General features: G+C 44.8%; 1 protein-coding gene across 1 annotated transcript in view; it reads left to right on the plus strand.

The window, feature by feature from the left end:
* Positions 1-1187: 1187 nt before the first annotated feature.
* SLC2A12 (solute carrier family 2 member 12) overlaps positions 1188-23227 on the plus strand; it is a 59788-nt gene continuing 37748 nt past the window's right edge. Inside the window, exon 1 of the mRNA XM_054194613.1 lies at positions 1188-2257. The gene's annotated coding sequence lies outside the window, so the exon portion shown is untranslated. The remainder of the gene's footprint in view (positions 2258-23227) is intronic.

Below are 23227 nucleotides of genomic sequence, written 5' to 3' on the forward strand. Positions count from 1 at the left end.
CTTCCATAAACTCTGTCATGTTTTATTTTAAAACAAAGGTTTTCTCTCTGAAAAAGTTTTAGTTTTTTTAAAAAATAAAGAACAAGTGGTGCTGGTGGACGAGAAGCTCAACGTGAGCAGGCAATGCACACTCGCAGCCCAGAAAGCCAGCCACATCCCGGGCTGCATCAAAAGCAGCGTGGCCGGCAGGGCAAGGGAGGGGATTCTGCCCCTCTACTCTGCTCTGGTGAGACCCACCCTGTAGAACTGCATCCAGCTCTGGAGTCCTCAGCACAAGAAGGACATGGACCTGTTGGAATGGGTCCAGCAGAGGGCCATGAAGATGATCAGAGGGATGGAGCACCTATCGATGAGGACAGGCTGAGAGAGTTGGGGTTGTTCAGCCTGGAGAAGAGAAGGCTCCGAGGAGACCTTGTAGCGCCCTTCCAGTCCCTAAAGGGGGCCTACAGGAAGGATGGGGAGGGACTCTTCATCAGGGAGTGTAATGATAGGACACAGGGTAATGGTTTCAAGCTGAAAGAGGGTGGATTTAGGTTGAATATCAGGAAGGAGTTCTTTAAGGGTGGTGAGGCACTGGAAAAGGTTACCCAGGGAAGCTGTCAATGCCCCATCCCTGGAAGTGTTCAAGGCCAGGCTGGATGGGGCTTTGAGCAGCCTGGTCTGGTGGGAGGTGTCCCTGCCCATGGCAGGGAGATGGAACTGGATGATCTCTAAGGTCCCTTCCAACCCAAACTATTCTATGATTCTATGATTAAGTCTGAGCTGCCACTCAGCTAAGAAACCTGTGTAATTTTGCTAAGGTGTGTAATGGTTATTCCGTCAAACTGTACCCACGCAAGTCTTATCATGGAGACACCTTAGCAAAATACTTGGTTTTCCAGCTGTGGGTGTTGGAGTGGGTGTGTGTCAATGTGGGTGCCCCTACATGGTACAAATGTTCACACCTCCTCAAAATGAGTTTCTCTACCTCTGGCAAAGTGAAGGTACTGCTCTCTGCTGTGGACGAAGCATAACTGCACTTGAAGAATTAAGTCCTTAAGTCCGTTGTATAACAAAAGCCTTGAGCTGTTTATCACTATGCTGTAGACATATGCTAAAAGCAGATTGTAGTGAGGCTGATGGAAACTCTCTACGTGGGAGTCCATCCTGGAGCACTGAACATTGCTGCTATGAGGTAGGGCAGTGTAATGCACCCTCAGTTTACCAGTGTGCCAAAATCTGTATCGGGGAGGCGGATTTCACCAACTGATCATATGCTCATCTGGATGGGGTAAAACTGACTGTTCGTCTAAAACTGAGCTGTTAAATACAGGTTTTTATTACTGAGTATTACTGTGTGGCCTGCAAGCGGGACTTTCAGCCAAGAATTATTAAGATAACTACTTCTTCTGGGGTGATCACATTCAATTTCTTCTGCATGGTGATGGCTGACTTCTTTCTATGAGGGGCTGAGTGTCTGCACCTTACTTACAGCTCCCATTATCCACTGGTTACTGCAGTTGGTGGTCTCAGCAATTCTGAGAATCAAAATGAGCCGTTGCTGAGAAAAACCTGGACAGAGTCAACTGTTGCTCAGGCCACTGCGGTAACAGCATGTGAGCAAAGCTCTCATGGGGGTGATAGTTCTATTCATCATATTTCCGAGATAAAAGCATGTAGTAACTTTCCATCTTTTGTTATCCATTGGATGTAGGAGCAAAAAAAACAAGCCTGTATGGTTTCAGCTGTAAAGCGTGTCTGGGAGACCACACTCAGAGATGAAAATGCTAATTTATAGCAGCCAAGAAACCTCTCTCCTTTCAGATCATGTCAGTATACGAAAGAGATGCTGCCACCTCCCCCTCCAACCCCAACAACCCCCAAATTCACGCATTCAATAACTCTTTGAATAGTGTACTGACAGGTTTTGCAAAGTCTTACAGTGCTATGAGGTGCCTGAAGCATCTTTTGTGTTGAGGACTTGTAGGCTAGAGATGTTAAAATATATAGTGCTAATTTGCCCCTACAGAAAATCAAACTGTGCTTTTCAAGTGATAAAGTTCTGCAGTACGCTTTATCTTTGCCTCACATTTCCCAGGCATTAGCAAGGTGCTACGTGCAGATACGCAGGGAGAGAACTGCAGCCCTACAGTACCCAAACATTTAGTAGTATCTATCGTTTTCAAGAAAAAAAGCACTGGAGTCATTAATAATGAAGAAGTATGGAACTTTGGTGACTCAGAGGTGTACCTTGGGTGCCTTTCATCTTTGCCAAGATGTAGGTATTATTTTAATGGGTTACTTTCAAAAAGCAATGTCTGATTGTCATTTTAACTGTTCTACCGTGCATAGGCTCATTATGCGGCTGTTGCTTTGTGCAAAAGTCTGCAACTGCTAGCAATGAATATTCAACACAGGCTGCCTCAATTCTTTAGTGTAGAAAAGGTGAAAAAATTATCCATGTTTTTAATCTCACTGAATTTGATGTATTACAGTCATGCCTGAGGGGAAGGAGTCTATGGCAGTCAGCTGTTTTGGGGGTTGGTTTGTTTGTTTTACAGAATGCCCTGTCTGTAAGGTCTATATTCCCTTTAGAGAAAAGTCTCTGGACTGAGAAGCAAAGGGCTAGGACTCCTGAGATCCCAGCGGACATAGATGTTATGTGTTATTTCGACTAAGAGCTGAATTTATGGTTTAATTTCACCCATTTATAAAATGGAAATAATAATTCAAATTTTCTGCTGGTGGCAGTGTTGTAACTGCCACCAGCTGGGGTGGCTCCACTTAGCAGAATGGTCAACCCAATGAACCTTAAAACACTCCTTATATTGCATTTTGCATAGCGAACGTGCCTGGGCTCTCATACACCCTTTGGATGGAGTGCATTGATGATACGGACATAAACATTTTAATATGTAAATTCAGAAGTTTCACGTGGTTTAGTGTGTATTACTTATCTCTGTGTACCATGAGCCATGTACCGTTTCACGAGCCTTAGGAAGATAAGTGAAGCTTCTTAGTGTGACAGTATTTTTCTTGGGCTCCCTCTATACTTAACCAGCAGTTACTTCTGTAAGACAGTCTGCATGTTAAGCAAGTTAATCAAGAGATGCCTGTTTCTCCCCAAAAAGGTTTTTAAAAAGTAGTCTATGCCCATCTTCTGTACGCTTCTCATAAAGAGCCTGTAGAAATTAATGAAGAAAACCACGATTTTTGTATGGCCTTGCACCTCCAGTGAAACAGTTTTACAAATAGCTGAAAAAAATGAGGGATATTGCTCAGAAAAGAGCTTTGGGTGGTGGTCCTAATTGGGCATCTTACCTGGGGTACCTAAAGGGTAGACGAGATAAATCCTGGCCCATATGTACTCTTCTAAGAAGTGAAGTGAAATATTCTACAACATTACTCTCCTGTTTAACAGGGCTAGAGTTACCCCAGCAGAGGTAGTAAGGTGGTTTCTGACTCTCCCCACATTTACAGTTTCTGCTATCAAGACCAACATATAAAGATCGGGATAAAATTTTCCATGCTGGCAGGAACTGTCTATGGAAAGTTTCCACAAAAACGCTTCCAAAACTACTTTCCAAAAAATGAGGTTTAAAAAAAAAAAAAAAAGCATGCTGTCCAAAAAAGAAACTTTAAACAGTTAATACAAATACGTACTGCATATATGTTTTGAATCAGAGACAATTTGGCCAGCAGATTGCTTTAGTGTCAGGTAAGGCTCTAAATACAAGTTCTCTCCTTTGAGAGACTGAAATCCAGTAGTTTGTGGCTTTCCTGTACTAGTACTGGCATTAGAGTAACAGTATATAATCACTACACATTTCTGTTTGGTCACCTGCAGTTGTGTGAAGTGAGTTTTCCAACTTTGGATGTTTGCAACCCCGGAGAGAGCAGGGGCCTGTTGTTTATTCAGGAGTTTCCTCCTGCTCCATTTGTTGGAGTGAAAGAAAAGGGGGGTGGGGGGTGGGGAAAGCGGAGACCTCAAGCCTGGAGAACCTCGACAGTGAGGTGCCTTCTGCTGCTCTGCCAAAGAGCCTCTGCCCCCATGTCCAAGGGCTGGAGAAAGGGGTCAACACCCCAGCACGGTTGGTCTCTGCTCTTTGTACGTGGTACCACTGACCCAGCGCCGGGGGGGAAGCACTGTCCTACCCGAGGACCCGCCGGGACGCGGTCAGGAACCCCCTTGAGCCGTTTCCCCAGCAGTGCCCGTATCTGACTGTGGGAGACCTCCAAGGGACAGCTGCCCACCGAGGGACCGCTGCCACCCCCGGGGGCGGCCGCGGCGGTGGGTGCCAGTCTGGACCGAGGGTGACACCCTGTGGTAACCTCCCTGCAGCGCTCAGCTTCTGCCTGGGAGAGGAAGGCATTGGAGCGGCCGTAGAAACTCCGGAATACGAGGGCGTTGGAGTTCGTGCATCTGGAAAATGATGTCCCCCTTCCACACCTGGAATGGCGATTGGTTTAAGTGAGGGGCAGGAACGATCTCATCGCTCCGGTTCCTCTTCCACGCAGACGTCACCTCCCAGTGGCAGAGGTTTTTTCTTTCCCGAAGCTGTTTTCCTTAATCAGCCCTGACAAACCCACCCTTCTGTCAGGTGCAGTCTCCTCTGTAACATCCCTCTCTGGATCCACCTGCCTTTGAGATGCACCCAGCTAACACAAGAGTTTCCTCCACTTTTTCTTTTTTTTTAGTGCATAGATCGTTGAGTAGTACAAAAAACACTGTTTACTTGCTGTCTCCCTCCCTGTCCTCTAGCAGGTCGGGATAAGCAGCACCAGATGAGCAGCAACAGGCAAGAACAACATTGCACCATGTCCTTCAGTCGTTGTTTATTTGGGAAAATTGAGGTGTTTAGGAAAAGGTCCACAGCCTCAGCCTCTTTATTCGGTAAGGGTCTATTCACTGAGTCGGCTCTCCCCACCGTGCAGGAGGATGTGAGGAACCCGGTACTCCGTGAATGGTCCCTCACACATTGATGAAGAGAAAATATCCCGCAGTTGAGGCCATCTCTTATGAATGTAATATATGAAGCACACAAATAAGTGGTTTATAGGATAAGGCCTAAGCCTTCTTAGACTTTATCCTTCTTTCTCGGTACCCGTAAACATCCTTCCTTCTGCACTTTAGAGTCTACGCTTACGAGTGCTCTCTGGTGGCTTGATACTGAGGTTTTGTGTACTGGTATAGAAAACACTGTATCTTTCCTTTTGTAAAAATGTAATCTTCATTATAGGATACTGGAGAGTGGAGTAGAGATGTAACACAGAGTCCTGTATGGCTTCAAAAATATATTGTCTGTCAGTCAGTCAGTTACCATTTTTGCTCTTCTCAGGGAAATCAACTCATTATTTCAGATAAATGCACACACTATTCTTAAGATACCTGTGCAACTAATGTCTCCTGAGGTACAAAGTATATGCCATACAGAGAAGTTTCCTGCTGAGAACTGTGCTCTATCAATTCAGTTGTATATGCTAAAAATAGCCTTTGTATGGATTTGAACAGAAGTAATTTGTGCCATACAATGGCAGTTACTGACTGATTGTGCTGAGGTACGTTGAAATAAGAAATAGAGATGATATGTGGATATGCAGCTTTTCAGAATGGTCAAAATAACCCATTTGCTTCTTTTAAGTGATGACCACGCAACAAGCTATGGGACATGCTTTACTGACTAACGATAAAGAGAGTCTCAGATATGATTTATGTTTCCAGATTTGGGTCTGAAGTTTCTCTGCGCTTCAGGATCACTCAGCTTCAGAGTTGGGATAACATGCATAGCCCTGGCTAGATGCCATCCTTAAACTCAAGAAATAGAGGCTGGTGGTGTAGGTACAAGCAATTCCAGCCATCGGGTTGGTTATAAGTTAAAATTTACTGACGTATTTTGAATTATGAATTTGCAGACTTGGGACTAAACCTTGTAAGAATCACTTCTGCTTATTAAGACATTATCCAAGTACTATTTTATTCAGCCCTGTATATGGAATATCATCTCACTGAGATACGTTGAGCCACACTTCAGTAAACAGTCTACGGCTAAGTTAATTCAATCATATCGCTTTATAAATATGGGGTCAGACTTGAGCCAGCCACCGAGTCTCCCTTCACCAGTGACTTTACAGTTTACAGACAGGAAAAGGTACCCAGGGAGAGCAACTGATCTCACCTGTCCTAAACAGAGGTGGTGGGCCCTCTGGAGAGGATGTTTTCTTTCTGTTGCCTACAAAGGGAGTTTTCACTAACTGGTAAATGCAGTCAGTTAAAAGAGACTCTCACATACACACACACACACACACACACCCCACAAGTGATCATTCAACATGTGCATATTTTGCTCAACATAGCCATATATTTACCAGATCACATTATAGGCACATGGGATTGATATCAAAAGGATGTAGAGCTAACTGGAAATCATGCAGCTCGCTAGGGACTTGAAGTATTTTACCTTTGCAGATGCTGATAAGCCCTGCTAGCAATTAAAAACATTTAGCAAAGAAAAACTGTATTTGTTTAAAACATCACTGCAAGCCAGTAGAAGGCTTATCAGATGTGATGATTAACACACTTCCAAAGCATGGGTTTTTAAATTATGGTTTACACATGACTAGTGATATACTGCTCCTTATTTTGTGGTCACTAAAAAAATATTTCAGCATCTGAGAACAAGGAGAGAAGAAGAACAAGCAGCCTACAAAATGAAAAGTGCTGGAGAACAAGGAATATGAAAAGCAAAAAGCAAAAAAAATTTGTTTTATTTTTTCTAAAGCACCTATCACTTTGGCTATCTGCCCTGAAATATACATGATATATTAACAATTATTAACATGACATTGCATCTCTTGGCATGTTGCCATAATGCAAAATATTGTGACAGGTAATGGCAGAGAGCTGGAAATAGATAAGATACTGGGATACTCCATTAGAAAATCATTTGCAGAAGAGCAGCTCTTGTGTGAAATACTGCCAAAACCTACAGAGAGTTATACTAAATCACGTAAACCTGTAAACCATTTTTTCATACAAGATGAGAGCATCATTAGTGGAGACATTCAGCTAGCATGAATCAGCCCAAACATTTGGTGAGGGCCTGTCACCATCTGGGTCAAAAATAATTCACCAGCTGTTCATGCTAAAATACCGTGGTTAGTCACTCTGAGCCAGGTTATAGAGCCTTCCAACACACAAACACACGCAGCGTCTTCACTCCAGTTCTCCCTTTGGCTTCAGTGGGACTATTTATGTCAATAAAAGTTAACGCTGGTGAGTACCCGGCCTACCACTGCATGTACTCTAGCTCTTGCTGATGCATTCAGATGAGCATTTTTCCATGTGATTTACTGTTTCCCCTCCCTCCACTCCAACTGTGCAACTTCTGTGGCAATGGACAGGCCAGACGTACAATGTTGGTTTCCATGTCACCTTGATTGGAACAGCCTGGTAAGAAAGAGGGGTAACAGAGCTTGTGAGTTCCCTCGCCTTAATGAGCCAATGCCCATCAGCTGAGGTACCCTCTGTCCCTGCTGGAGGCTGCAAAGTAAAACCTACAGGGTTAAGCTACCTAAGGCCAATTTTACTCCACAGCTGGGTTAGGCTAACAGTGATGATGGGTTTGCACAGACTACAGAGCCAAAATAGCAGTTCATTGAACCAAATCAGGAGGGTCCCATAACCCTCCTCCTTTCTGTCCTGCCCTGGGGCTGGCACAGAATAAGGGTCCAGCACAGAGATGGGGAGCTGTGAGGGGGGGCAGGACCTTGCCATTTTGGCAAAAGTGAGACTTTAATGTGGCTCAGTACTCTCATGCAGATGTCAGAGCTGTTGATGGTCACTCAGCTGGGCTGTGGAAAATCCATCCCTTTGAGTCCTGTGATTGTAACTGGAGGTTACAGGTGGTGACTCGAGGCTGCAGGTGGGTTGTTAGTTGTGGGCAACAGGACCTTCATTGTTGTTTAGCCTGTGTAGAACCCCCATGTATCGGGGCCCAGGGCTATGGACCACAACAGCAATGTTCCAGCACGCACTTGTGATGTTCATGAACCATGCAACATTTTCAAAAGGTTCCTATGTTTGGACTATAGTGTTCACATGAAGGGTCTGAGAGAAGCAGTGTCATCTTCCAGATAAGCATAAACTGAATCCAGATAATCTTCTCTTAAGTATGTTCATGCAGCTGGGTTTGTCTTCCTATTACGTAGTCAAGTCTCCAGCCACTCTGGAAACCCAGGAATGCTCAACTTAAGTGTCTGAATGCAGTTCAGCATTTTAACTTGATAAATTTGATAAATATAGTTTTCTAAAATTATTTTGGAAAGATCACTGGTTGTGAAGTAAGAAAAAACAGAGTGACCTTGATTCTCACCTTTCTTTCTGTCAGGTTGATGCTGGCACAGCACCATTGACTCTACTGAAATTAGTCTGAGCTTCTGCTGTGCAATTAAAAAAAACCAACTGGTCCCACAACTGTTTTAAAATTACACGCAAGTTTTTATAGTGAGAATAATTTTTGACAATGTATCCTTACCTTTTTCTGCTGGGAACAGCTTTATGTCACAATTCTAAATGAGACAAATCCCAAATATCTACAAAGTGTGGGCAATTGCAAACAGGTTATTTGCATCTATCCTCTGGAATTTTATGGGTGCACATGAACAAAGCAGTGGATATTTTTTGCATGTGTAGCCAAGTATATGGTCTCTATTCAGTGCTTCCATTTCAGGTCTTTCATCTGTTGCAGCAAATACACCTTTATATTATCATGTCATCCTATAAGGCCTCTTCAAGTAAAAAAAATAAAAATGCTGCATGGGTCCCAGAATTGCCTTTTTGAATAGACCATTTAAAAACAGAGATCAATACCCTTCCCTGGATGAGAATTCCAGAACTCAATTTTCAGTGCTCTTGTACTCTTGGCACGGTGCTCATTGCTGATGGATGACACTTAGGTATACTGTATTAGTCTTACAGGCACATGCAGTACCCAAATCCATTACATGTGGAGACAAAATACACACTGCTCACGGTTTAAAATCCAGCAGCTATGTAACCACGTATCAAAACCAGGATCTATTATTATATCTCTCTACTTATCCATCACTGAGTAGCAAATTGTAATTGCAATTTGGTTTCACAAAGATGACAACTGAAAACCCATCACCCTGGTTGCCCCTGACCCTCTCTGTTTGTCTGCCCCTTGTCACATCCCTGTCTCTGTGTCCCTGTCAGATTCAGACAAGAGTATTTTCCCTGTCACCAGGCAATCTCACATCTTATCTTTTCCCACCATAGATGGCCCTTAGTTTCCTATACAAGGCACTGAACTGCATCCTCAACAGCTTCCTTTCTGAGTGTTTTGGTTCAGGTTCTGCCCTGATCATGGCATAGCAAGTCCCAAACAGTCTGACACTATTTTTTAAAAATTGTAGACAACATCTGTAACAATATGCTGGCAGATCTAAAAAGCAGGGACTCACACGTCTCTGTGGTCATGCCAGCTTTTCCTGCATCAATCATCTACTTTTAATTTAAAGGAAAGATTTTCTCCTACCTGAGATTTTGAATTCATAGACTCACAAGACACTTGGTGCAGAATCATTAGGTTCCACGTTAGTCCTGGAGGCTCTAAATTCAAACAGAAGTTTATTCCTATTTGAAAGACTGCAAACTTCATTGTCTCAGTCCTTTTTAAACAGGAGTTTTCAAAAAGGGTAGAATTTAAAATAATTTTAAAAAAGGGGGGGGGGAAACATCTGCTGTTATTTATGTCAACATAAGCTACAGTAAGGCGAAAGAGCTGTACGGGTTTTCATAATTAAACCTGAACCAAAATTTGTCCATAATGGTTATTACTACTAAATAGGCGAGTCCTGCTACAGAACTGAAGAGCCTGGCAGTAATCTGTTCCCACGATGCTATCCGGTTTCATTTTTAGCTTTAAGCACAATGCTTTCCATTACCCTTCCTAAATTTAGACCGCCTGTCTTTACAGGTTTAGATTCTCCTCTTACGTTCACCGTAAATCGGGGAGTCTTTTGCAACCGCCCTAAATAAGGTGATGCGCTAATGCTAAATTACTTGCTGGCTAAGGATAAAAATACACTGATTACACCATCAGGATATAAAAAGGATGTTAAGACGCTTGTGAGTTCAAATGTGGTATTTCCAGGAAGCTTAGTTCTCTATAAACGTGCCTTTTTTTTTTTTTAATTATTATTGAAATCCACACTCCGAAAAGGCAGCTGGAAAAGCGCCATTACTGAAATGAAGAGTCACTTCAGAAGCTGATTACATCAAATGCAAAACCTCCTCCCCTTCCCTCCTTTGAATATAGCATCGGCTCGCCAATATATTCCAGAGCTAGGATTATAGATCTTTCATGCTATAAATTCTTCATCAGAAAAGGATTTTAATTTGTTTTAAATATTTTGTACTGATTTCCCCAAAACAAGCTAATTAATAACATCTCCTTAAGGACGTGAATGACAAGTTAATTAGTTAATTTACGCTCCGAATATGACAAAAGAGAATTTGTAGGCACGCAAACCCAAACTCTGATAGCAGGTGCATCTTGAAATTTGCAGAGGTATACTCTGATATTTTCTCATTCTACGTACACTACTTCTATCTGCAGCCTTTTGACCTCAGCAGCACCAAGAGCATAACAGGATAGGTTTCCTACCCTGCAGGTAAGTGACATAAGAGGCTCTTCCCATTTGGATTAATCCAAAGGCACACGACAAAAGTACCAGTTTGCTGTGATTATGGGTTTAAGAGGAGGCATGGGATGGCATCCCAGAAGTAAGAAATCCCATTTCCCAAACCGTAGCTCGAACCTGCGCCTGGGAGGACACACACCCTGCAGCCAGGGTGTGCCTGCATCAATGCACAGGCATCCTTGAACTGGATTTAAGGTACCTGTAGGCTGCTGTCCCAAAGGAGCTGATGTGAACATCCCCAGCCCTGTGCGGGGGGCTGCTAGCAGGGACCTTGACTGGTCAAACATATTATGTGCTTCTTAGCTAGGTTTGACAATCTCCACTCAATTCTGCTGCAGGAGCACCGTTAGCCTGATCGATGCTTATCCTAGTTAACTCTGACAGCAATAGCAAGCAAGACGTGACAGCCAGGCTTTCAGTCTAGTCTCAACAGACCCAGAGGGGACATGCGGTGCTCACGTCAGCTGTGAGCCTGTGCAGAAACCACACGTGCAACGTTCTTCACTACCACTTGTTTTCAAGTTTGCCAGATTAAGTTTTGACCAAGTGCATTTCCCTGTCCTGTCATCACACCTTCTGGTGGCAACAGGCTTTCCACCTTTCCTGATACGTAAGAGAAAAGTGTCAGGTGGTATGCCACAGGTCATCTCTTGCCTCACTCAGTTCCCACCGTGGGAGGACAGCAGTGGCGCTTGACTACTGCCACGGGCTATCGCTTCTCCCAGATCTTTCTTCTGTCTTTCTTCTTGATGATTTAGAATTACTGTATTAAGAGGATGGCGAATGATCAACCCCTGTTCACTCTCTCAGTATCACTTGTGATTTATAAGACAGTCAGCTAGAGGTGAGCAAAAGAAATTACCAAGGGGGTGATCATCCACAATTTAGTGAAAGGCCAATTTTATTCCATCCCAGAGTCTTACTTAAGATTGTCCTGAACAAGAAAGGGCAAAAGTGATGTTGGCAAGGACCGAGAAGTGAACTGGAGGAGCATCACACTCTTCCTATACTACACAGACTTCGTTGCAGTGATAATGCTGCTGAGAGGCACTAGCTGTCATGGATTAAAGGCAACTGATGCTTGTGAAGTGCCATGAGGAATAAAATTGTTCACGTATATGGTGGATTAGCTGTTCCTTCCAAAAACGTGGTACATAGCGGAGCACTGGAAAGAGTCTGCTTCAGTTCCTGCTCCAACCATCCCAAATGTCAGTGGCCCAGCGAAGCAGGTAGAGGTTTTGCTGTCTCTGATACCTCTAAACCACTACTTGCTGCCAGAAACATTTGGACGTTTTTCAAACACCTTCTCTAGGTGTCTGCCATGCTCCCTTCACAGCTGGGTCTTGCAAGGAGTGACATTTGTTGCAGTTTGGCAAGCACTCAGATTGCCCAGTGACAGTATAGCCAACACATTTGGTGTCCTATCATGAATTGCTCACTGCCTGGCACCTGTCCTCTAACAGCAAGCAGCTGAACTGCCCCATAGCTGATGGGGACTGCGGTGGCTCCAAGTTTCATGCAGGTGGATGGGCCCTTTGTCTCCTGACCTCCTTTGGTGGAGCACAGCCAAGGTGATGCCCACAGAGGGGGTGAGGTTAGGAAGGCGAGTAGACCCAAAAGAGGACTGAAAAGCAAGGAGATAACTGGGGAAAGGCTTTGCAAAGAGTTGGGGGCAGAACATGGAAAAGGAGAATATCTGCAAAGGTGCATATGAACTCACTAAATGGTTTACGTAAACCATCGCTCATGGAGCTGCACAATGTTTGGCAGCAGCATTTGCCATTGATATCAGGTGATTCATGAGCAATGCACAGCTTTCTGGGAAGAGACTCTTTTTGTTTCCCGTTGCCTGGCCCCTGACCCGGTCCATCAGCAAAGGTGAAGTTCCCGGTGGTGTGCTAGGGGCTGTCCACCACAGCTCCGGGCTATTGTGTGCCCTTATCTCCTGGAGCGGCAGGATGTGTGATGGCCCTACTCCCCTCTGGAAAAGCACACTGAGGCCTGCAATTGCATTATTCATGGAAAAATACAACTTTCCAGCAACGAAACCAATATACATAGCCTATGGCGCTCTTACACAACCTGTTCCTTTTATAGGATGAGGTGTCAAGGCGAGGCCATGTTAAGACCTTGGGATCACAGGTTAAGTAAGGCTTCGACCTGACACTGCTGCAGCCACACAGAGAGCGAGAACTGCATGGTGCAGCTCTGGGGGCAGAAAAGTGAGCTGCAACGTTGCCATGGGGAAACATGGGGGCAGCTGTGGGAGGCCTCAGACTGCTGCAGGGAAAAGGCATTTTCGGTGCTCCCTTCCTGTTGTTCCGTGTGTGAGAGGCACGGGGCCCATTTAGCGACTGCTGCTGCCATCCCTGGCCCTGATTATTTATATATTGCATAGCATATCACAACAAATTTGATACGAGCCAGCTGCAACACCACTCGCAATGGAGATGAGACAACCACTTGCTGAGCACGGCCTCCACGGAAGAGGCAGGGTAACCGAGGGCACGGCACTGCAGCAGAAGCGGTGCCTGACTGAGTGTGTCCCTAACGAGTTAAGTTGCTGCTGCCATCCCAGACCAGATCCCCGCATGGCTGCAGTGACGAGGCAGCAGAAGTGCCACAGGCAGGGGCATCTGCCAGCACACTGGCAGACTTTGGAGTAGCCACAGGGCTAGTCGCAAATCCGGGTTAATGTATCTTGCCTCAAAACCTCCTCTAAGGTCCTCATTTACTGAGCTAGCCACAGGAAAGAAGGAGCACAGAATCTAATTTAAAATCCTTATTTTAATTTGCCCTCTTATTAGTGAACATTCCACTCTTTAATTGTGGCCTAACCACTTCAAAATATTCTCTCAGTGCACTTATTTTGGTATGATATAACTTTTCTAAGCTATGGTGTTTTTTATGGTGTGCACGCTCTAGTACAGAATTAAAGTGATGTTGTTTTCAGAAAAATGCTCAGCTCGCAAAGCAGAAATCTGTGCGAGAAGTTTCTCCAAAGTAGTTTGATACAAACAGTTATTCCAGAATGATTCATCCCATAGTAGAGTCCCAAGTGAACTTCTTGAACTGAAATTTTCCTGTTCTTTCCGGTCACCTTTTTGTAAAAATATCGTGCTAGTGACCTCTAGTGGAATAAAAATAGACAAATTTTATTCTTTTAAATTAGGTCCAAAAAATCCCTGTTAAAAGCAGTGGATTTTTCTCCTCAAAAACTGTATTAATCTGAACCCCATAAAACAGGAGCTTATTTTGCTTGTCTATGCTCAAGAAACACAAATCAACAATACAAAACCTGCTTCTGTGGGGTCATGGTGTCCTGGGTTGAGCGACACAGGACTAATTTCTCTTCTAATGCTGGGGAAAACTCCACTTTTGGAAGACTTTAGTGTCTGAATTCATGCAAATATTCACTTTATAGCCAGCTGGCTATGTAGGATTCAAGGTCTCAGTGTTTTCAAGCCCTGCCAGGTGCAGGCGAGGCCTGGGCATTTGATCCAGGCTGGCCAACAGGATTATTTCATACCATGAAAATCACATTCTATATAAATTAGAAAGTTTGCTGCGTAGTTTCTCTCTCCCTTGATGGCAGCGGTCCAGAGGAACTTCTTGCCCCGGTGCCAGGCCCCTGCTGCCTTCCCTTTCTCCCGAAGCCGTAGTACTCGCAGTGTCCGACATTTACTGTCCACAGCTGGGAGCGCACAGCTCCCTACTGATGGAATTGGCTGAGTATAATTTTTGTATGTCTTACATTAGTATCAGGATTAATACCGGGTCTTTAGTATTATTGTTAATTATTTAGTCTTATCCTATTAAATCTATTTATATTTCTGCCCTCATGTTTCCTTGCTTTCCCTGATTCCCCTTTCCAGGTGGGGAGGGGTCATTGGGTGGTAGAATAATTGTCTAAATGACAATAAATTTTTATGGGTTTTCTCAAACCGTAACACATCGTTCCCATGGATTTCTGTCATGGTGAAGATTATGATATCATTATTACAATAAAGGAAGTACATGACATCTGTGTAGCACATTTACCCGTGGAGTCCGAGGGAAGGGGAAGAGCCAGTAACGGGTAATTCCCTCCCCACCTCTTCTGAATCCCACCCCGGGTCCGCTGCTGTTCATCCCTGTCACCAGAGGGTGGAGAACGTGAGGGCAGTTGGTCTCTTCTGAGGGACATCCTCAATGGGCACCCGGTAAGTGGCACTAGGTATTTATAAATTTGCCCACTGCTTTGGGCTAGGTACCTTGTTTCTGGGTGCTTGTCATCTTACTAAACTTCAGCAGCTTTGGTTGAAATTAAGGAAAAAAAAATAAATTAAAAGAAGACCTGTCCTGAGGTGAATGTCAATAGCTGCTGCCAGTACCCACACCATAGATGGCCACAGGCAGGGCTCCTGATGACTAAATACATACTAACCCACTTAATATACTTAACTGAAGAGTTAGGGGTTGCTTTTTTCCCTTTACTCATAAATGTATGAGGCAATTTCAGCAGTTGCCCATGGCTATGAAAAAACGCTACTTGGCTGTAACTTTTTGAGGCACTTTGAGCACCGACTAATTGCTGTCATCTTTCCTTCTAGCTGAGCACCCTGTCCTGGGCTCTCTGGTTGCCTGCCCAGCTCCTTTTCATGTTTCCTGGACAGAATGGCAGCCTGGTACAACAGCCGGCTTCTCCGGTCCCTTTGCCCCGGCTTTGAAAACCTTGCTCCGGCCACAGCCGTTGTGATCAGCAGGTTCACTGCATTTAAGATCTGCAGCAAAACTCAGTGCAAACAGTGTTCTCTCCACAAGCAATGCTAGGAGTAAAATCTGCTTTTGCGAGTGCTCAAAAATATATTTACTTTCAAAAACATTACTGTCGTAATTACTCCCCCATTCTGCCTCGTCCCAATCACTTGAAATTTAGCAAGGGTAACCTTTGTGCCAAGTATGTATGCCTTCCTGTTCCTGCGAAGCCCTGTCTAGGTTTGGTTAAATCAGGAGTTAGGACATGTACGGGCATGCTAGAGCTTAAAAGCTGAAGTCTCTAAAGGTGCTGTCTTCAGTGAGCGTATCCTTCCTTCCCAGCTCCTGGTGCCCAAGAGGCTGCACCTTGCCCTTCCCTCTCCTTGGGAGAAGAGCTCCCCCCATCCACCCACCCATCCCAGGCAACTCTGGACTGAATGGGGCCCAAGAAGTGCCCCATCCTGGAGCCAGATGAAAGCTGAGCTCCAACCCCAGCCTGTGACACAGAGTTGCTACCTGATGCTGGGGAAGTCACTTACACCAGACTTTCCACAGTAGTTTGTTCATTTGTAGATGCCTTGTTTCTTAAATGCTTGGAAAATAATTATGATGGGAACTTTACTTAATTGTTTCAGTGGTGCCCAGTGACAGGACAAGAGGTAATGGGCACAAACTTGAGCATAGGAAGCTCCACCTAAACACCAGGAGGAATGTCTTTACTTTGAGGGTGGCAGAGCACTGGAACAGGCTGCCCAGAGAGGTGGTGGAGTCTCCAACTCTGGAGACATTCAAAACCCGCCTGGACGCGTTCCTGTGCAACCTGCTCTAGGGGACCCTGCTCTGGCAGGGGGGTTGGACTAGATGATCTCCAAAGGTCCCTTCCAACCCCTACCGTTCTGTGATTCTGTAATTATTTACAAATCACAGTTAAAATGTAAGAAAATCCACCATTGTTTCCAAAGTGGTCTGCCCTGCTTCTGCTTCTCTTTTGTGCTTTCTGCTCCATCACTCGTGTCATTATATATGCGTGTATTAAATTTGTGTGGGAGACCACAAACAACACCAGGCACATGGGAGGGCAGAAGACTAACACATTAGTGTAGTGAGTTGAAAAAATGTAGGAAATAATTCAGTTAGGAGGACCACAAAGGTCTATATTTAAGTAAGAATAATTGATTACCTAAAATTACAAAATGTGACCTGGCAGAAAAGGAACTGGGACTGTAGTGTACCCCAAGTTATTCATGAGCAGTAACATTGACACTGTTGTGAAGAAATGTGAGGATTACATCTGGGACATACAGGCAGAAAAGTAACACATAGGAGGTACAGAGAAATTTTTCCGCCTTACTCAGCACCCTTGAGACCTCTGCTGGCGTTTCGTGTCCCATTCTGGGCAGTGCTCCCCAAAGAGAGGTGTGAGCCAGTGAGGGCTCCGGGGGCCAGCAGCAGATACTCAGCATCTTCAAAGAGCGGAGGAATACACAGTTCTTCATGTCCCCTCATGACAAAGCAAGGAAAGATGGACTAGTTGTAGTACAGAGGGTTTAGTTTAAACACCAGTCTAACAACGAGCATAATTAAGCACTGGAAAAGAGCTGCCTCAGAAGACAGTGAATTCTATGTTTTTAGGTATTTTTAAGAACAGGTCAGACAGGAACAATTTTGCAATAGGGATACCCAGGGAAGACTGATATAGCTAACCTTTTTTTAGGGCAGGAAGGTGGATTAGATGGCCTACAGAGGATGCTGTCAGACTTATTTTTTCTCTTTGTATGATCTGAGATCCTGAAGCTTTTTTTTCAGCTGTGTTCAAGACTCCCAAGTGCAAATAAAGTCAACAGTAACTGCCTTTATATGTATTAAGACTTGTTTAATACTAAATGACAAGGACAGATCCTAGGTTTCTCAGACTGGGCATCCAAAGTTAAGGGATGTTTTTGGACTTAAAATGATACATCCCAGTTCTTCAACCCCAATGCAGAGGTAATGCTATCCACTCATCTTATTGGCATGTTGTGAAGATGTATGAATTCAGGTTTATGAAATTTTTATAGATTACCTTACCGTCTAGCAATTTATAGGGAAACTGTTAACCGTATCTCCATGACGGATTATCTACATGTCCAAGGCTGGAACAAACCAAACCAAACAAAAATGCTGACTAGCACTGTAGGTTGTAAGGGCAGCAGCAATGGCTGTGGTTTCGCAGTTTGAGCTCTGATGTAACACAGACCTCCAAATGATTATTAGCTAAACATTATCTGCTTTGTGTACTGAGCAAGGTGAGGGCGTGTGAAAGAACCTGTATGCAATAAGGATATTAAACAATGTATTGTGCATATGCACAAAAGAGCTGAGTTACAGAGGCACAAATACTCTCTTGTTTCCGGGATTTCCCAACTTCCACACAACTGCCTTTTGTAGTAGTGTTTCTAGGTGCCCTTGTGCATAAAATAAACCCATGTGGTATTCAAACATGAAGAACAAGATTCATCGAGACAAACCTGTCTTATCATCAGGAGACTCAGCCTAAACAGGAGAAGCTGTTTGATTCCTTTCCCTGCTCAATTAAGGGGACTAAAATGGGGGGCACAACACAAGCTGTTGCTGAGACAGCTGTGAGTTGCTCCCAACCTTCCTCTTCCCCAGGGTGGTGCAGCCCAGGCAGGAACCACGTCTGGGGGGACTCAGGGTGGCCGGGCTGGCCAGAGGTCTCTCCTCTCTGAACTCACGGCAACCTGCAGCGATCAAACCTCAATTCGATCCACCAGACACGTGAAAACAAAGCCGGAGGGATGGAATGACGCCGGAGGTCTCCGAAAGCATCCATGCCAAATCTGAGAGTGAATCACCGCTGTGCTGCTGCAGGAGCTCAGCACGGGGGAACACCATTGCAGCTGCGTCCCCCAGCCCTCACTGCTCTGTTTGCCACCAGCACGGGTGTCACTTGGCAGGGAGGATTTCAGATGAACAAAGCCTGTGCTCAGGCCCTCCCTTCTCACTGGCAAATTGAAACTGGACTGTCAGAGGAGTACTGTAAAGGTGCTGCACATCTGAGCACAGTCCCTGGGGTATGTGCCCACCACTGCCCCATCCATGTCAACGGTGCAAGGGCTGCACTCTTCCAACTATCCTGTGGTCACAAGCCTGAAGGATTAAATCTCTTCTATCCATAAAATCGCTTCTGCTCCTCAATTTTAATGTCAGGTATGTTCAAGCTGAGGATGAAATGTTAAACTCTTCATATGCCTTTTGGAAAATCAAAATCAAATGACCAGCTTAGAAAACATGGCTCTTAAAAATAAAAAATGCTGAGTTACTTGCATTCATATCCTCATTCTTGAGTTTCTATGAATGAAGCTCAACTAACTCAGTTTTTTAAAACTGAGAGATGGATCGTGTAGATGTGATAATCATGACTCCAGGAATTAGGCACTTTAACATGTTGCCTCTCATTTCAGCGGCACGTGTCCAAAAGTTTGAGAGCTGTCCCGAGTGTATTTGCTTTTAGAGCTTGCAAGGGAGCCAAGCCCTCAATGATAAATACGGATATATTTGTCCAAATATGTTGTTTGCCACAAAAAACACTAAACCACAGGGAGAGCCGTTTAAAAGTCCGATGTCTTGCAGCAAACTGGGACTTTCTTCAGAAGGGAACAGAAGGTCTGAGTTTCCCTCCTCGCTGCTGTAGCTGCTCTGCCCCCTTGGGTGGGCTGCGGGAGAGGAGAAGACATGGTCAGAGAACTGAGAATGAGAAAGCATGAGTGAGTATGTGGTGGGGGGGGGTGAAGGCACGTTCACTGAGTACAACTGACATTTCCGAGGTGCCCAACAGGAGAGGGCAGACATCCACTGCAGAAAGTAAAGGTGCAATTCAGGAGAGTCACCGACAGGGAAGAGGAGACATTTCTTCGGGCACTGGACTGGGTATTGGTCACTACCTAGGAAAGGTTAATATTTATGAGGGAAATGTTCGAGGTTCCCTGTCTCAGGGGAGGGAAGTTGAAGGCAGTGCCAAGACTCCTCACCAGCTTCCCCGAAAGTCAACGAAATTGGTGTGATCTATCTGTAATGAGGATGGAGAAGGAAAACGGGTCTTTCACTTCCCAGAGAAGGCTCCAGGAAGAGACTAGCAAGTTCTTTTACTCTCGTAAAAGTAGCTGCAACTAAGCAGCCACCCTAGTGCTACTCCAGAGTTTCTGATTACTTTTTGTGGTATGAAAATAACCTTCAGATGAGTCAGTAACTCCTGCCTATTTACTCCACGTGTGCAAAAAGCTTTCTCGTGCGCTATGTCCACTGTAGGAAAGTCCTTACCAAGAGGTAAACTTTATGACAGCTAACTACAAAACCGTGCTTTGCCCATGCTTCTTTGACAAGACTTGCTGAAGTTAAAAGCTGTATTGGAAGGCTAAAGCATTGTGTGGACCCTGTTTGCTGTGAACCCAATCTTGGTCATCCCTTCCTAGGGGACATTCCTGCTCAGAGGCAGCACGGTGGCTCTTCAGGCCCCTGTGCATCTTCCGCGCAGCGCACGCTGTACCACTGACAGCCCCTTGGCCTTTGCCAATGCCTATTTCATCAGCGTGAATGAAAACAACTAATGCTTCAGTGATTAGTCTGAAACAGAGAGGTTTAAGCCAAACCGAGCGGCACGGAGCCTGAATCTGAATGAGAAGGGAGGGAGAAGGGTGTCTGCTGAATGGAGTTGCTCATAGGCTGGCAGCCCAAGCCGTCGAGAAGCCAAATGAGTGCACCAGGACTTTTGTAATCTTCAGAGAGGTCCAAGTCCTGAGGCCGACGTCTCTTGTTTCACAGAAGTAACTCAGCCAAGCAGCCGCGCTGGGATGGCAGGGATCTTGGTGACGGGTGGCAGCTGCCTTCTCGCAAGGCTGTGTCCGCCCGTGCCAGCAGCAGGGAGGGAGGTGGCGTCAGCCCCCAGGCTGCAGTCCTCAGTGGCTCGGGGAAGTCCTTCCTAAAAATCACGCTGTTAAACTACACAGAAAGTTACAGGAGAGGGTTTGCTTCTACCCTGGAGATCACTAAATCAGCTTTGCCAGAGGTGATGTGTACCTTGGGCTTTTAAAAAAGCAAATAAAACTGCAAATGACTGAAGAGCAAACACCAGCTCCTGAACTGCAGCGGGCTGCAACCAGCACCAAGTGCTTTCAGGTGTGTGGCAGGGGTCCGCTCTGAAGCCATGGTCCCACCAAGGGTTTCCTCGCCAGGGAGGTCCCCGGGACTCCACAGGCGCGCGCCCAGCTGATCCGCGTCGGATAACAGCGCTGCTACTGCCCACACAGGCACAATCTCTCTTCAGGAGCTACATCAGACAGTGTGAGGGGCTGGAGAGCTGGCGGTCAAATGGCCTTCGCTCCCTCCTCTTTTTTTTTTTTTTTTTTTATTTTTTTTTAAAGTGGGTAGCAAACAGTTTCCTCCCCAGCCTCTCTGGCAGCAGAGTGCATACGTCCCCCATGGGGCTGGTGCAGTGGGGGAAGGAAACCTTGCTGGCTCCTCCCCGTTGAAGTGCTGCCAGTGTATTATTTCCCCTACCTGCATTTCCAAATTTTGGCGAGTAGAGAGACTGGGGCACCGACAGCTTCTGGCAAGGTACCGTCAGGGAGCTGGGGAAGAGGAAACTTGCCTTTCTGTTCAAGGGGAGAGATGGAGGCAGACGAAGCCCTGCTGCCTGCCCACAGCGTGGCACCTCCTCCTGTTGTTCTCCTCCTCCCACCTGCTCTGCAAAATCCCCGCTGGGCATCTGCCAGAGGTGGCTACTGACCTTGAGCTACTTTGAACGCCCAGCTTGAGATTGTAAAAGGGACCGAATTTCCCCTGGAGACCTCCAAACATATACTGTCCACTGAAGACCATCTTTGCTACCTGTTAACGAACCCAGATGAGAGGTGTTCTGGGGAACGGATGACTCAAAGCAGGATCGTACGCTGCTTATTTCTTTGTGTCCGCTGGGTGAACACAAAATGATCTGTGCACTGGAGGCTGGTTTTTGTTTCCTGCTTGCCTGCAATGATCTGAAAATTTTGGTGGACTTTGGAAAGCTTACCCAGACATTTGGTATTAATGACTGCATGTAAAACAGCTTTCAGGTTGCCAACTGCGGTCAAAAACCAGCAAGAAGTCGAAGCACAGCATTAATGACATTTAGTTGTTTATTTTTGCAACAACAGGATTTTCAGGAGAAAACAAAACACTTTCTCAGTGGAAATAATTAAAACCATGAAAATGACTGCATTTCCTGTGTGACTGACATATTCCATGCGGGAGAAAATGCTCCCCAGCAACAAAAAAAAATATATTTCTGCAGCTCACATTTTTCTTAACAATGTACATCCCTTTCCTTAATTGGAACAGGCAAAGGGAATTTTAACAACCATGTTAACGTTTTTAACAATTCATCACATTAGGAAAGAGCAAAACCCTTTTTCCACTGAACAGTGATCTAAAGGGCTTCCATTTTTGGCACCTTGTTTGGAAATTCCTGAAAACCGCCTGATTTTAGGCAGTGGGTGACATTACTAACGGGCTGCTCCAGGCCCAGCCCTTGCCGTGGGACTGCGCACCAGCAGCCGCTGCACCACGTAGGTGACAGGGCGCTTATGGTGGAAGCAAAGTGAGAAATCAGGGCCACGCGCTCACTGTTCACCCCCGTCCATCTTTCTAAGGCATTTTCTCCAAGTTCAGGCTCAAGTTCAGCCCCTGCCAGTGAAGTAGCTGGTTGAAATGACTCCAATCACACCAAGCAGTGTCCTGGATACACTAATAAAGACATCTGAAATGTAGCTCTGATATACCTCTTCCTGGTTCCTACTGTTTTTTCCCCACTGATTCCAGAAAGTTATATCAAAAACATAAAGAAATCAAGCCCATAAAAAATTCAGTTTGAGTAGAAAAACCGGTTTGCCATTTCCCACAAGATAACGAACTGGATAAAATTTGAGGCATTTTTACTGAACCTTCTGGCTTTCATTTATCACTGCCTCCTGATTTTATTTCAAGTGGACAACTTTCAAATGTATGGGGCTGCTGTTTCTATGGTTTGGTAAAAAAAGGTACATGTGAAATATCTGATGCAAACAGGAAAGAACAGTGTGTGATGGCAAACCACACACATATTATTATTCAGTTACTATTACAAGTGGCCCTTCAGGTCACCCAGAAGCTAGAAAATCTTTCCTTTTATTTGATGGAAAGGCTATACTGCCATGAAAGTAAAAATCTGAAGTAAAATTCAGTTTTTATTGCATTTTCTGAGATCAATTCTTTTTGTATTGTACTTTCCAACCTTCCGTTCTTAACTTCAGTTTGATTTTCAACACATAACTCTTAAAGTTGCTGACCCTGGCCACGTTGTGTTTTTAAAGGGTACTTTTAAAGAAGATGCTAACAGAAAAGCAGCAGGAATAAATAGCTGTGCAGTGAGTCAGTAGGTGTTTTTCAGGCCCTAGAGGGAGTTGTGAAGAGCAATGAGCTCTGGACTGGATCTATTACTTGTTCTATCAAAAGAGGTCAAGAACTTTTCCAAAAGACTTTTGTAGAGTCAGATAAAAATACATTGGTATAAATCAGTGCCTCTCAAAGAGTAAGAACAAAATGCAAAGAGAATGACATAGTAAGAAACCACAGAACTCAGAATGAAGAAACTTGTGTTCTCATTTCTGTCATGTACTTGCTAAGTGACATCAGGCTATATTATTTATTTACTTAGTATTACCCACTTATTGATGTATTTAGAGTTTATTCATTTGCAAAAATGACACAACTG

Source organism: Rissa tridactyla, chromosome 3 (genome assembly GCF_028500815.1).
Source record: "Rissa tridactyla isolate bRisTri1 chromosome 3, bRisTri1.patW.cur.20221130, whole genome shotgun sequence".
Taxonomy (NCBI): Eukaryota; Metazoa; Chordata; class Aves; order Charadriiformes; family Laridae; genus Rissa; species Rissa tridactyla.